The sequence below is a fragment of the Lissotriton vulgaris genome, chromosome 2_1, assembly GCF_964263255.1.
Source record: "Lissotriton vulgaris chromosome 2_1, aLisVul1.2, whole genome shotgun sequence".
Taxonomy (NCBI): domain Eukaryota; kingdom Metazoa; phylum Chordata; class Amphibia; order Caudata; family Salamandridae; genus Lissotriton; species Lissotriton vulgaris.
Genome location: NC_141687.1, coordinates 1288198983 through 1288216026, shown reverse-complemented (window position 1 = coordinate 1288216026; position 17044 = coordinate 1288198983).

Below are 17044 nucleotides of genomic sequence, written 5' to 3'. Positions count from 1 at the left end.
TGACTGTCTTGGTGTATGGGTACACTGAAGAAAGCGTTCTTCAGGTTGATTACAGTAAAGTGTGTGGCTTCAGGATCTATAGCTGTTAGCAGATTACTGATGTCAGAAACCACAGGGTATTGTGGTACCACACACTTGTTTAATTCACGTAGATCGACCACTAGTCGGTAAACTGGTGGTGCACTGTCATCTGTTTTCTTTCTTACTGGTAAGACTGGTGAATTACATATGTTGGAAGGTGTTCTCTGACTACTCCTTTCTGTATTAAGTCATCGATAATATGGATGCGGGCTTGTTCTGCATCTGGAGGTAACTTGTATTGTCGGACACGAGGTAGGACAGCACCTTCTTTCAATGTGACCATGTGTGGTGTAATGTCCATGAACCCTACGTCAGTCGGATCTGTCGCCCATAATGTAGCAGGGATGACTCTTAGTCTGATGTCTAATTCTCGTGCGCTGAAATGACCTTTGAAATCTTGGAGGAATAGTCGTATTCCTTCCGGGAAACAGCATATCACAGCACCTAGTTCCTTTAACGTCTGGATGCCAAGTAAGTTTTCGGGACATGACTTAGTAAGTACCAAATCAGTGGATGTTGTAAGAGGACCAACTTTAAGTGATACTGGTTCAGAAACCTTATTGATGACTGGTGTACCTGAGAAACCCAAGGAAATACTATTCGAGCCAGAGAGGGGTACCTTGGGAACTTCGTTGTGCTGTACTGTCGTCCTGCTGGCCCCGGTGTCTATTAGAAATTTTGTTTCCTTACCTAAGAGGTTAGCGTTTACATAGGGACCCTTTTGGTCGACCGGGACCAGGATCAGTGGACGACTGTCGTGTTCCTCCCAGCTGTCTCATAAAATTGAGGGGAATTCAGGATAGGATGACACTGGGTACTGATAGAGTTGGGTGGGAGGTTTAGCATCAGTCGGAGGAGCTGTTGTGGGAACAGAGGGTCGTGGGGGATAGTTACTGGGTTGGGTCTTCCCAGTGGCAATATTATGTTGTAATACTGGACAGTCACGCACAAAGTGACCTAGCCTTTTGCAATAATTGCAAGTAACTTTTTCTTGTGACGTTTGAGCTTGTTTAGGGGTCTGTTGGATTGTATTAGTCTGTGCTAACAATACCTTCATTTTAGTATCCTTCGTTCTTTTCTTTTCTTGTTCTTGTTCATCTCTAATCCTATTTTGGTGATATTGGAGCATCTGAAGTGCTTGTGAAGGGGAACTTGCTTGCCAAGTACTCTCTACCTTTAGTACTCTATTTCTGATCGAAGGCAAGGCATTTTCTACGAATTTGGAGACAAATAAACGACTATAGGCATCTCCACCTGAGGAGAGGCCGCTGTTGATGAGAAAAAAATTCTCTAACCTTGTACAATAGTCCCCTATATCTTCATCGGGTTTCTGTTTGCATGCAGAGATAGCATCCCAATCTTCTTTCTTAGTGGTCAGTAACTGGGAGAGTATTTTCGGGAGAAGGCGAGGGAGTTCTAGGACTAGAGGTCCCAGGCCTTGTCCAGCAGCACGAGTACTTCTTCTGTCTCTAAAGCTGTCCATACTATCTTTTTCCCTTCTACCTCCCAATCTTTTCCTTTTAGTTTGTCGTATGTCCCTTGAGGTAGTAGGACTTTGAGGAGAATGTTGAGATCTTTATAGGTAAAGGAACCCATTTGAAGAATATCCTTGAGTTCCTTATGAAAACCCGAAGGATCTTTTTCGTGAGAAGTGACCATTTTCTTCATTTCTAGTATTTCCATTTTTGTTAGGGGTGTGTAGACAAATGTTTGTTGTAGCTTTCCTCCAGAATCTACGACGGGATGTACTTCTCGGAGGGGGAACTGTCCTTGGTCATAGTGATGGGGATTTGCGTCATAACTGTCTGAAAAGTATTGAACATATCGCTGTCGTAGACCAAGGAAGATATTAAGGAATTCTTGTCCCCTGGCCACCCACCTCCCTTCTAAGCAGTCTCGTAAGAGAGAATGTAACTTTTTGGGCGGGCAACCAGTATCTTCGTACATCGTAATGAGGTGTTGAAATATATAGATGCTTGCTAGCCTTTGGGATGTTAGAGGGATCGATAGAAACATTTGAGCGACTATATCAGGGCCATATATAGAGTATTGAGATACCCAATGGGTGCTTGATCGGGCTAGTTCTTTTTCTTGGGTAGTGAGTGGAGGTTCGTCGTCCATCCAATCATCTAGAGCTTCTTGTGTTCGTTGGAACAATCTATATGTAGGTGCTGACAATTTCTTAGTTTTGATCTTGATTTGTCCAATATTCTGGGAACGAGGGATACGGGACCCAACTGCTCCTTGAAAATGATTTTCTTCTTCCCTTTCTGTACTCTCGTTCTCTATTTCCTGAGTAGGGGTGTCTTTTTGATGGAAGTCAGAAACCTTGCTTGTAAAGAGTGGAATAAAGAGATCTATCTCTTTTATCTCATTATAACTACCTGCAACCACTGCTTGATCTAGTTGTAATAAGTCATCAGGAATTCTTTTTCCTGCACTGGCTATCATTCTGATGAAACATGTGATCATGAATCGTGAGAGGCATTTTCTATGTGCTATGGGTCTATTTTTAATAGCTTCCTGTAGGGCTTCTAAATTTTCTCCTGTTTGGAGAGTTTCTTAGATCTTGTTCAAACAATTTGTGACATTCTGCACTTCTCGTATACCTTCTAGAGCTTCTCGTAGACGAAGGGAGATATCTACTGGTGAACCTTCCCCTGGGTTCGGGTCGTAATCACATTCTAACATGGGTGGATCCCCGCTTGAGGTGTCAGAGATGGTTTCAGTCGGGGTGACTATTCGTCTGGCTGTTATTTGATTGGTATAAGCAGGAGGAGGTTCCATTAAGTAGGTGGTAAAGAAGTCTTTGGGAGCAGAAGGAGTTTTAGGACATGGGGGTGCTGTGGGAATACTAGGGTTATCATCGTCCTCTGTCTTTTGTGAAAGGACGGGATACATTCCAGTTACGGAGGCCGAGGCCTCCCTCTTTATTTGTTCAAAATTAATATCCGCATTCTGTTCTCGTAACTTTCTTATCTTACTTTCTTCCGACATTCTATTTGCTTTCTCTACTTTCCTTTGCTCTTTCTGTTCCCTTTGATGTGCTTCCGTTCGCCATAATTCAATACTCTCTAACATCGAGGGTCTTGCTTTCTTTTCCCAACATTTCTTTTCAACTGCCATGATACAATTCAAATCCTATGTGCCACTCTTTGGCCATCTAATCGCAATTTCTAAATCTTGAGTGTACTCTTTCCACAAATCCAAGTACAAAACGGCACCTATGCCATACTTGGTGTACATAAGGAAACCAGGAGTATCCTTTGGGGGGACTGGTACATCTTGTTCCAGTAACCCCCTCCGGGTACCCAGTTTACATAACTTTGAAAACAAAGGCATGGTGACAACAAGCAACAAACAACAAACAACAGAAACTTACACTTGATAACTTGATATATTCTGAGTATCGGAATACAAACATACCTTTTCTAGAAACCTAGAACCCGTCTTGACCGTGCTCTGAAAAATCAGAACCCGTCTTGACCGTGCTCTGAAAAATCAGAACCCGTCTTGATACACCCCCAGCAGTACTCACCGAGGTGCAGAGAACTTGAAGATCTTGAAGATCTGGACACTGGCCTAGTTGCGCTGCGCTCTTGATCGGTGGACTTGGTGGGATTCTGAAGACCTCGGACTCAGCAATCTTCACAGGTTTCGGGCTCTGGGTCGAGACTTCCGCTGTCGTCCTCACCACCTCGTATGGATGCTCAGACCTCGGTACAGCCTCTCTCGGACATGAAGGAGTTCATGCAGGAACACCCTGCAGCGTGCACTCTTTTGAAGTCCGTCGATGTCTTGGAGAGACCGGTTTGGGTCCGCATCACCGGCGTGTGGGGAGAAAGGGAAGTTCCTGTTCGGGCGCCAATTTGCTGTGGTAAATATTTTAGTAATTTACCTTGATCGGAATTTCTATAGTATCAATAAGGTCAAGTATGAAGAGCAGAGTCCGTGGTGGTTCGAATAAAGGGTCTTTATTCAGTAACTCGAGTTAAGGGAGAGCTCCGTCACCTAAGGAGGATCAGAAGAATCTCTAACTTTCATCAAAGAGGACATGGTATTTATACACAGAAAAGAGGAAGGAGCTTCCCTTGAGCAAAACTCGGATAGCTGTGTTTGCAACAATACAGAAGTCGGTAAAACTTGGATAGCCGTGTCGTAATTTTACAGAAATCATAGCAACGTTACTGTGTCAAAATCATACAGAAGTTATGACAGGAAGAAACGCGACTGTGTGTTTAATCATGAGGAAGTCACGGCAGAAGCAGAGCATTGAGAAATAATCCTAGGCTGGCTCCTTAGATAAGAGAAAGAGAGAGAGAAAAAGAAGAACTGGTCGTTGACAGGATGTCTGGTGTCGTGTCTTTCAGCAAACGGGGGCTCTTCTTCTCGGAATTGGTTGTCGTGGTTTAGTAAAACGGGGCCTATTTCTCGGAATCGGCCCGATTATACGGAAATGGTTACAAATGGGGGGTCTTGTTCTCGGAATCGGCTTGACCATAGGAATGTACAGTTTGAGTGAGGAAGCTGTTTCTCAGAATCGTCCTAACCATAAGAATGTACCTTTGAATTTTAAGAGGAAAGAGAGTGCATGTGCAACTTTTGTGTGCGCGTGATAAGGTTTGCTCGTGTTCTCGTTTGCTTGTTTTCCGACATGGTGGACTCTGGGACGTGACTAGGAGGGTGTATGATGGGACATAAACTACGAGAAATAATCTTTTTCCACAATAATCACAGCAACATTAAAAATGAAAGTGCTCCAAGGATTTTCACTATGCCACATCCGATATCTGATAATTGTCTCCAACTTTCTCTTCTCTTTCTTTGTCTCTAATCTCCTTTCTTCTATGTGCTCACTTCTCTAACTAGACAATGACCTCCAGCACTGCTGCTGAGTAAGAAAGATAGAAGGAGGCAGGAGACCTCAGAAAGACAGAGAGGAAAAGAGAACAGTATACCATGGACGTGAACTACAGGGAGAAAGATGATAGAGACGAGAAGAAGAGATAGGAAAGGTAGGGAGAGACACAATATAAATATAGAAAGGGATGGTAGCGATAAAGAGATACACAGGGTGTTGGGGGTGTTGGGCACATGTCACTTCAGAGAGCTTACTTTTTTGGTAAAAAAATACAGCAACAGCTCCCAGTCTGAATTTAAGTAATTCAGTGTACACAAATGTCTTATACACACACTATTTATGACAATGCTGCCCCCTTTTAACCATTAATTATTTTCTAAAGTATATTGTTTCCTGGAATCATTGACATTTTAAGCATCATGTATATGGTCCTTTTTCTATTCATGGGCCTTTGCTTTTTGAAAATAATTGCTTTTCTCATTGCACATTGCTCATTTGTTCTGAGAAATTCATTCTTTGAACTGGCTAGTGTTTATTTAAAAGCTCCCTTTCATTGCTTCATTTACTGCAATATTGTCATCTGAGAAACGATTTCCAAAAGATTTAATTTACATTCACATGTATTTGTTTACATGCAGTACAAGACTATTATATTTGACTTAAAGTGTTAGTAGTCCCATTTCTATTATATTGTATCTTGTTCCTATGAACAAATCCTGTTCAACAGGAACTCTCATAAAGATGGATCAGCTAGACCGTGCAGGTGAGCGGTCTAGTGGTTCACGTCATTCAGCATATATGGCGACCTGGAGGAAGCATAGCGGACGAGCGCAGCGGGAGCGCCGACTTCGCGCCGAAGTCGCGCACAAGTCAAGCCCGTCTGCGCCCGTCCGCGGCTGACCGAGGCCCGGGGCCATGCATGCTGTTAGTCGCATTACCTATTCTTCCCAGGATCTACACTCGTTTCACTGCTCTGCCCCTCTTGCCCCCCATGTTGCTGCTACGGCCCATACTTGCGGCATCTTGACTTCCCACTGTCCCCATGACTTCTTGGTCAGGCCCCCTTCCCTTTCCACTCACTGTAACTCCGCTCCTACACCCACCAGGATCAGTTCTCATGACTCCCACTCCATCTCTATTGTTTACCTCAATACTCGTTCGCTTCCTAAACACCAACTGGAAGTGTTTCAATCACTGGACAATGGTAACATCGATATTCTGCTCCTCTCTGAAACCTGGCTTCACGAGGACTCCTCCCCGGATATCCTGGCTGCCATCCCCACAGGATTTTATATCCTTCAATCCAACAGGGCATCGGGTAGATCGGGTGGAGGAGTAGCTGCCATTATCCGCTCCAAATTTCAATTCACAACCCTATTAACTACTCCTATTCTAAATTCTGACATACTCACTCTGAAATTTATGTCCCCTAAATACTCTTTTATGTGTGTTTTAGTGTATCGCCCTCCTGTTAACATGCCTCTTTTCTCATCCCTCTTTGGTGATCTTATTTCTCAGTTGGTCATTAATTCCGCTAGAATTCTGATTATAGGTGACTTCAACTACTGGCCATTAGATTCCCAGGAAAGTGCCCTGTCAGTTGAATTCACAGACTTATTATGTGGCCTCAATTTCCAGCAACATATTTTTGTAGCAACCCATAATAAAGGCCACACTATTGACCAGGTATGGACGGTAAACCTGGACATTTCTCCTCCCCTAGTTTATCCTTGCACCTGGTCCGACCATTCCTTTATCTCTTTCTCACAGAAACTCTCTCTGCCCACCCGTCCTCCACTGGTGTCGAATTTCTCGGCACGTAACTGGAAACATGCCGATATCCCCCATTTTCATTCGATCCTATCAACCACACTCCCCGGTGACAATTCTGATATGAATACCCAAACCACCACCCTGGATCAATGGCTGACCCAAGCTAGCGATGTGGTTGCTCCCATGAAAATCATCAGATCCAAACGCCCACATGACGCGCAGTGCTGGTTCACCGAACAACTAAAAGTGGATAAATTACTTCTCAGACAAGCTGAGCGTCGGTGGAGGCGAAATTATGACCCCTCACTAAAGACCATTTATACCGACCTATTAAAACTATATAAACAATCTATCATTTTGGCCAAATCCTCTTACTATTCCCAGAAAATCATTAGTTCAGCCTCAAAAACCAAGGATATCTTTTCCATCGTAGCTGAACTTTCCCTCCCTGACCGCGTCACGGCCCAGCCCCAACTCTCGCAGGCTCTTTGTGACTCCCTCAATTCATTTTTCATAGATAAAATCATTACCATTAAAAACAATATCCCCCCCCCCTTCCCCGTCCAATGTCTGTGTCCTCCCTCCCTCGAACCCTTGCTGTCTGCATGAATTCCCTCCAATCTCTCTGGTTGAATTTATCTCTCTACTACATGTAGTCAGCTCCGGTTCCCCCAACGATTGCTGCCCCCCACAAATCCCGAGGGATGCTTTCATGGCCTGTCCAGGCCCCCCACTAGACCTGTGAACTTTGGGTGTTCTAGGAGTTATGAAAAGCGCTCAAGAAGCAGCGCACTATATATATATTTCTATTCAACGTATCCCTTCTGGGTGTTCACAATGTGGGAGAAAAAACACCCAACCTCTCCCTGCGTAATCATACGATTAGGCATACATTAGAAATCCACATCAGCTGGAGCACACCAATTATAATAGCTTCAAATAGCTTCAACAATCAATTGAACAAACAAAATAATTATTCAAAATTTCCCAAGATTCGTCTTCTTTTTATTTCTTTTCCAATCCCAGACCAACGCGTTTCGCTGAGGTTAATGAACACCTATCGGCTTCCTCAGGGCTGGAAATAATACAAAAATGTTTCTATCTTAGCATTTCATAATTATTTTCAATGAAAGTTTCTACAAATTTGAGGGAATAGAGCCCCACACGGCCCATGGAAAAACCTGTGCATCTTTAAATTTCAATCATATAGTGACAACATGCACCTGTCATCCGATCATTTCATTTCAGAACTTAAAATTTACAAGACTACTTAATTCCGTGAAAATCCATGTTTTCAATATAGAGACATAGCAGTGACTCGAATTGAACACTAATCAAAACATGCAAACACAAAATTGTGAACAGCTTCATTGTGAGATTGCTTAGAAACTCTACTTATAGCCCAGTGCTTAAGTTCCTACATTTTTGTATTCCTTTACCTTGTCTTCATATATTTTTAGCCTAAGGAGAGAAACATTCCCTTACTTTTAAGTATCAGCAAGAGGCAAAGAATTCTGATCACGATTATGTGATTTACTCAAATCTCAGTTCCTGTAAAACTTAAGTTAACCATACCTTATATTCTTGGGGAGGTTGTTCTTTAAACTATTTGCTGCTAAATTCAGGTTGGAGTCAAAAACTTCTTTCCTGTACCGTTATTTCTAAAAAAATATATAATATATGGCTCTGTTTAAAACATATTATTTATTTTTTAGGGCGGAGCCAGACCGGCGGCCAAGATGGTCGCCCGGGCTCCCGGCTCCGCCGGCCTTCCTCCCCCGCCGCCTGATCCCATTGACTATCCTGCACAGCTCCGATGCTCCCGTACGTCGGAAGGGGTGATGAGTAGCTGGGTCCGACTCCGAGGGATTTTCGTGTCCCGAAGACGGAGATATGGACCCTCGTGATTTATGGCCTGCACGAGACCCGAAGCCGGGACCCTGCGTGATGCCACCGCCGCCCGAGAGTTTAACAACAACGGCCGCACGGACCCGGAAGGTACAGGTCGACCGCCATGAAGATCAGCTCGCCCCGAGGGTGTGCCTCCAGCGCTCGTCCCAGGAAACTGGAGGTCGAGAAATATGCCGTCCTTCTATGCTGATCAGGTTTCCCCCCCACCCCCTTCTGCTGATGGACGGAACTGATAATCTAACAGCTGCTCTTTGTTTCCCTGTTGGAACTCTGTTTGGCCCGCAATACGCTGATTACACTCCGCACCTCAATTGATCGGAGCAGGTTCCGGCATAACGTCATTGCGGCACCTTTTTGGATTGTGGGGGCTCGTGTGTGATCATCGACCGGGAAGTGGGGATGACACTCATACTGTGTACCAACGTGGAGGACATTGATGTTGTCATGCCTTTCCCCAAATCTAGGGCTGGCGGCTCTGGTGCCTGTCTGAGCGGCGTTCATGCTGGGGGTCTCTCCTGGGAGTGGCGCTTTAATAAGACATACCTGAAAATGGCGTTGGCAGTGCGCACTGTAGACCTAGGGGAGGAGATCGGATACCCCCCGTGCGCTGGAAGGGCGGAATTTGATATGGATTGCTACAGGGGTGATCCCGGTGCTCGTGGATTGGAAAGAGCCCGACGCCGGTATCTTCTTTGAGAGACTTTGTTTATGTGGCCCCTGCTACACCTTGCCGTGCAGACGCTGCGGTGGGGAATTGATGTGACTCTATCGGAGGCGAGAGTTGAAAGTTTGCACGTGGGGGACTCCCTGTTAGTTACTAGTGGATTGCTACATGGTCACCTGGTTTCAGGGGTACATCGTTTATTTGGAGAAACCACCAGATGTGTTTTGCCATTCTCCCTCTCGCGCTCCTTTCCCTTGTTTTTTCCTTTTCTGTTTCTATGGCCTTCTTTTTTCTTGTTATATTTGGCTTCTCTTCTACTTTCTTCTTTTTCTTCTCCTTTTTGCGGGAGCTGATTAGAGGTAACTCTCCGTGCGTTTTACTGGCTCAATAATAAGGGTGGATGTCTTTTTAATGCTTACGGTACAGCGGGCAGACACTGTTTAGGTAAGGGAAATATAATGTTTATCGTATATCCTGATTAAATGTACTGGCGCCAATATCCTGCCTACGGTGGTCCTGACTGTGAATATCCTGTTTTATGTGTAACCCTTCATTTGTTATGGTTTAATTGTGCGGCATCAGATCCTGCTCTTTCTTTAATTTTTAAAAAAAAGAAACCTTCTTTAATCCTGTCGCTAAGGTGGGTACTATGCTTTCCTGAGTTACAACATAGATTTTGGGAGGCGTACTCTTGCAATGCTCCTGTTTTATATTGTCTGATTCGACCACCTCTGTTCTTATGGCCGACCGTGATGGTTGGTAGACTTGTGAATGTAACTGATTAAAGCAACAATAAAGGTTTACCAAAAAAAAACAAAAAAAAAAAACATATTATTTACCATCTATTTTATTAGCCTGTCTTTTTAAAAAAAGCCATACCACAAAATATTATTCAACTCCTAACCGTTCTTACCTGCACTGATAGTTTTGCTAGATATTTTCCCAGTCCTGTTGCCTGGTCTTAGTAGAAGTTCTATTCTTATCGTAGTGATTGCCTGAAAGTAAACATTAGCATTTATTTATTTTCCCGTTCCTTACTCCTACTTATTAGACACAGGAGCTTTACCTCCAAGCCCATTCCTATCGCACCTTATTTTACGGCATTGCTCAATTTCCCGTTGTTATTTCCAAATGCTGTCCTCGAACTTTGCACCTCTCCCTTTCAAAATTAAATACGTTCTTTTATTTTTTTCTTTTCAATCTATAACCCGCCCGGAGTTAAGTCTGTCTTATTTGAAAGCCACAACCGCTTCTAAATACGAAACTCACCTCTTTCTCAGCGCTGGCGTCCCGTGTACAGGCAACAACGCCAGTAACTTCCTACTTCCGTTAAATTCTTTGGCTCGAGTAACGTGAAGATAGAAAGCGGACTTACCACTGATGTCGTTGTATAATCGCCATCTTTAGAGTAAGTTCGTTTGCTCATGATATTTCTGCATATAAATATTGCCACAACTTTAGTTCAACAATATATAATTAATATTCATAGATTCTAGTCCGTTTACCGAATAATTTCTAAACTATTTGCCACAAACCCTCTAATATGAAACCTCACTTCATATCGTGGTCTTTTCAATTTTCATTAGCTAAAGCTAAAAAACAGACTTATTACTCGCACTCCCACATCATCTTTGAAGGGAATTCTCACACCATCTTTGAAGGGAGTTCGCCATACTCTGTTTGAAGTAAATAATACATATCTCTAATTTTTTTACACACTTCATTTCTCATGACTTACTATTTTCCGGGCACTATTATTCTCAGTCCCCCAATCACCATATTGGGGCTGATGTTAACCCCTTACTGTTTCATCATATTGCGAGTGCTATTATTATTGACCTCTTAATCCCCTAGAAAAAATTCCAGTTCCCGGTCATAATTTAAACCGTCCTCTACTGCTCGCAAACACATTATCCATTTTGCCTCTTGCCGTCTTAATTTCAGTTCTCTGTTTCCCCCTCGGGGATCACTATACACATGATCTATTCCATAAAATTTAAAACTCTTACTCTGATCCTGCTTATCACATGTATTCACATGTTCCACTATTGGATACCGCATATCATTATTTTTCACGGCTCTCAGATTTTCGCCCATTCTATCCTTCAACATGCGAATGGTGCTACCCACATAGATCTTGAGACGTTTACATTCAATGATATAAATCACATTTTTAGTACTACATGTCAAATGCATCCTTATTTCATATCTCTTTCCATTCGGTACTTGAAATAGCTTAGTCTTGTCCTTTGCATGTTTGCACATGCCACAGTGGCCACATTTAAAAAACCCCTTCGAATGTTTGTCTAACCAGGTTTCTGTATAATCATTCATAGGATAACTTGGGCTCAGTAGGGTGCCCAAAGTCTGGCCTCTCCTCTAAGTTATCTGAGGTCTTCCACCCACAAACTTACTCAGTGTTTTATCCATTTTTAATACATCCCGATGTTTAAACATAATCTGGTACAATAACTTACTTATCGGGGTGTATTGTGTAACTAGTCTCACCGGTTGCTCTACATTTACTTCATTCCTTCTAGGTTTCAATGTCATATTTCTTTCTATATTCATTACCCTTTCTTTTGCAAAACATACATTATGTTTATCATAGCCTCTTCTGATAAATCTCCTTTCCATATCTTCAATACAATCATTGAATTGCTGAACCTCACTGCAATTACGCCTTGCTCTTAGCATTTCACCAAATGGAATAGCCTTAATCTGGTTATGTGGATGAGCACTCTTCGCATGTAAAATTATATTACATGAAGTTGGTTTACGAAACAATTTACTTTCTATGCGATCATTCTTTACAAACAATTCCACGTCTAAAAACACAATGCTAGTTGTGCTGTCATTGGTGGTGAATTTTATATTCATATTGTTGCTGTTAAGGTAATCATAAAATTCATTCAAAGATTGCTTAGTCCCTGTCCATATCATAATGCAATCATCGATGAATCTTCCCCAAAATAGGATATATCCAGTACATTCACTTGCCCCTGGACCCCAAACAATCTTTTCCTCCAGCCACCCCATAAAGATATTTGCATAGGCTGGAGAAAATTTAGAGCCCATGGCCACACCTTGTTTTTGTTTAAACCACTCCATTTTATAAAGAAAGTAATTATTTTCCAAAATTAATTCAGTCATTGCTAAAATCATTTGTGTGTGTTGCCAATGACTAGCTGGTTTCCTTGAAAAAAAGTGGTCCAAAGCTTTTAATCGTAGTTCATTCCTTATACTCGTGTACAACGAGATTACATCCAAAGTTACTAACATCATTCCTGGTTCCCATTTTATATCCCCTAAAATATTAAGGATATGTCTCGTATCTTTTATAAAAGATGGGAGATTGGTCATAATCGGTTGAAGAAAGACGTCCACAAACTGTGAAAGTCTCTCTGTTGGTCCTCCTATGCCAGATACTATTGGCCTCCCTGGTGGAAATGGCAGGCCTTTATGAATTTTTGGTAAGGTATATAGGCACGGGTACCTTGGGTGATTAACTCTCAAATAGTAATACTCGTCATCATCTAATAATCCCTTATCATGCCATTGTTTTAAATGATTATTGATCAGATTACTGAGGGAGAAAACTGGATTATGTGCTACCTTTTCATAACAGGTTTTGTTGTTTAACTGAGAATACATTTCCTGCTCATAATTATCCCTGTTCTTTAGCACTATATTTCCTCCCTAATCAGCTTTTCTGATAATGAATTCCTTGTTGTCTGTCAGGGTTTGCAAAGCATCCCTTTCTTGTCGAGTTAGATTATCTTTGACATAGCCTCCTGGGTAGGTTTTTTGCATTTGCCTATCCAGATCAGAAATCACTAGCTCGTGAAATACCTCAATACTGCTACCACTTATCGTATTAGGTGACCACTTTGATTTACTCTTTAGACCACTCGATATTGACATATCAGGTCCAATTTCCAAATCCTCCAATACTAGACATCGTTACAGGGTCTTCCTCCAATTCTGTGATTGACAAAAGAGAAACAGTATATTGTATGTTACCTATAGTACAAGAGTCAGACACCAAACTTGTTGTTTGCAAAGTCACATTTTTATTGCTTTTTGGATTTAAAGCAAAATGCTTTTTTAGTTTTAATCTCCTGATATATCCGAATAGGTCTATTTTGACATCACACATGTTGCCCTTAGTCACAGGGCAAAAACTCAAACCCTTAGTGAGTAAATTAGTCATATGATCGGTAAGGAGAACCCGAGACAAATTCACCACCTCGACCTCATTGCCAGTTTCTATTGTTGCACTTTTTTGTCCCAAGATCTCAATTTCATTCCTGCCCTGCCGCCTGCGCCTGCCTGCTTTTCCTCCTCTCCTTGTTTTTGGGCCCCTGGGCGTCTCGCTTGCCCGCGATTCCCTCTTTTCATCCTGTTTACTTCTAGAGAGAACGAAGAATTCCCTAAAGGGGGCACCTGTCCTGCTGATGAGCCCGAGGCCCCTTCATTATCACTACCACTAGTAGGTATACTGCTCAAGGAGGTACTGCTAGAACTTAAAACAGTAGGTAGTTGCTGGTGTTTATTCTTGTCAGTCTGCATTAAATGGTCATATTTTTTGGAAAATGTGAAAATCCTTCCACTAGTATAATCCCCCTCATCTCGCTTGAGCTTACGTGCTTTTCTTTGTTTAATATCATTTTGATGATTATTTAAAATACCTTTCAAAATCTCATAATTTTTGGCAGTTGGATCAGGAAGGTTGAGATCTACAATTTCTGATTCCAATTGAGTAATCTCAGCTTGAAACTTCGCCACTTTTCTGTCAGAATTCTCAATCAGTAAACCCATTAGCTTCATCGAGCTTGACGTGAGCTCATTTTCACAAATCCCCAATAAATCCTCGTCCAAATCATCAAAAGTGGGCATAATTTGGGAGCGAAGACCTCTAGGTATTCTATTAAGTTTTGCATACTGTTTTAGAGTGGCTCCGTCCCACCATTTGGACATTTCTGATTTTTTAAGCATCTCAAGTTTAATAAATTTTGCATGCAATCCCTCATCTTTTTGTACCGTCACACTCCTGATTGCTTGGGTGACTGTGCTTCCCTTACACAGGTTTTCAAAAAGCTCCGCCGCTATCTTATCCCTTTCATTATTGTCACTCATGTTTTTCTCAATATTGGTGTCCTCTGAGCTGCCCTCCAATGAAATGTAGCTGTGAACTTTCGGTATTCTAGGAGTTATGAAAAGCGCTCAAGAAGCAGCACACTATATATATTTCTATTCAACGTATCCCTTCTGGGTGCTAACAATGTGGGAGAAAAAACACCCAACCTCTCCCTGCGTAATCATACGATTAGGCATACATTAGAAATTCACATCAGCTGGAGCACACCAATTATAATAGCTTCAAATAGCTTCAACAATCAATTGAACAAACAAAACAATTATTCAAAATTTCCCAAGATTCGTCTTCTTTTTATTTCTTTTCCAATCCCAGACCAACGCGTTTCGCCGAGGTTAATGAACACCTATCGGCTTCCTCAGGGCTGGAAATAATACAAAAATGTTTCTATCTTAGCATTTCATAATTATTTTCAATGAAAGTTTCTACAAATTTGAGAGAATAGAGCCCCACACGGCCCATGGAAAAACCTGTGCATCTTTAAATTTCAATCATATAGTGACAACATGCACCTGTCATCCGATCATTTCATTTCAGAACTTACAATTTACATGACTAATTAATTCCGTGAAAATCCATGTTTTCAATATAGAGACATAGCAGTGACTCGAATTGAACACTAATCAAAACATGCAAACACAACATTGTGAACAGCTTCATTGTGAGATTGCTTAGAAACTCTACTTATAGCCCAGTGCTTAAGTTCCTACATTTTTGTATTCCTTTACCTTGTCTTCATATATTTTTAGCCTAAGGAGAGAAACATTCCCTTACTTTTAAGTATCAGCAAGAGGCAAAGAATTCTGATCACGATTACGTGATTTACTCAAATCTCAGTTCCTGTAAAACTGAAGTTAACCATACCTTATATTCTTGGGGAGGTTGTTCTTTAAACTATTTGCTGCTAAATTCAGGTTGGAGTCAAAAACTTCTTTCCTGTACCGTTATTTCTGAAAAAAAATATAATATATGGCTCTGTTTAAAACATATTATATACCATCTATTTTATTAGCCTGTCTTTTTAAAAAAAGCCATACCACAAAATATTATTTAACTCCTAACCGTTCTTACCTGCACTGATAGTTTTGCTAGATATTTTCCCAGCCCTGTTGCCTCTTCTTAGTAGAAGTTCTATTCTTATCGTAGTGATTGCCTGAAAGTAAACATTAGCATTTATTTATTTTCCCGTTCCTTACTCCTACTTATTACACACAGGAGCTTTACCTCCAAGCCCATTCCTATCGCACCTTATTTTACGGCATTGCTCAATTTCCCGTTGTTATTTCCAAATGCTGTCCTCGAACTTTGCACCTCTCCCTTTCAAAATTAAATACGTTCTTTTATTTTTTTCTTTTCAATCTATAACCCGCCCGGAGTTAAGTCTGTCTTATTTGAAAGCCACAACCGCTTCTAAATATGAAACTCACCTCTTTCTCAGCGCTGGCGTCCCGTGTACAGGCAACAACGCCAGTAACTTCCTACTTCCGTTAAATTCTTTGGCTCGAGTAACGTGAAGATAGAAAGCGGACTTACCACTGATGTCGTTGTATAATCGCCATCTTTAGAGTAAGTTCGTTTGCTCATGATATTTCTGCATATAAATATTGCCACAACTTTAGTTCAACAATATATAATTAATATTCATAGATTCTAGTCCATTTTACCGAATAATTTCTAAACTATTTGCCACAAACCCTCTAATATGAAACCTCACTTCATATCGTGGTCTTTTCAATTTTCATTAGCTAAAGCTAAAAAACAGACTTATTACTCGCACTCCCACATCATCTTTGAAGGGAATTCTCACACCATCTTTGAAGGGAGTTCGCCATACTCTGTTTGAAGTAAATAATACATATCTCTAATTTTTTTACACACTTCATTTCTCATGACTTACTATTTTCCGGGCACTATTATTCTCAGTCCCCCAATCACCATATTGGGGCTGATGTTAACCCCTTACTGTTTCATCATATTGCGAGTGCTATTATTATTGACCTCTTAATCCCCTAGAAAAAATTCCAGTTCCCGGTCATAATTTAAACCGTCCTCTACTGCTCGCAAACACATTATCCATTTTCCCTCTTGCCGTCTTAATTTCAGTTCTCTGTTTCCCCCTCGGGGATCACTATACACATGATCTATTCCAGAAAATTTAAAACTCTTACTCTGATCCTGCTTATCACATGTATTCACATGTTCCGCTATTTGATACCGCATATCATTATTTTTCACGGCTCTCAGATGTTCGCCCATTCTATCCTTCAACATGCGAATGGTGCTGCCCACATAGATCTTGAGACATTTACATTCAATGATATAAATCACATATTTAGTACTACATGTCAAATGCATCCTTATTTCATATCTCTTTCCATTCGGTACTTGAAATAGCTTAGTCTTGTCCTTTGCATGTTTGCACATGCCACAGTGGCCACATTTAAAAAAACCCTTCGAATGTTTGTCTAACCAGGTTTCTGTATAATCATTCATAGGATAACTTGGGCTCAGTAGGGTGCCCAAAGTCTGGCCTCTCCTGTAAGTTATCTGAGGTCTTCCACCCACAAACTTACTCAGTGTTTTATCCATTTTTAAT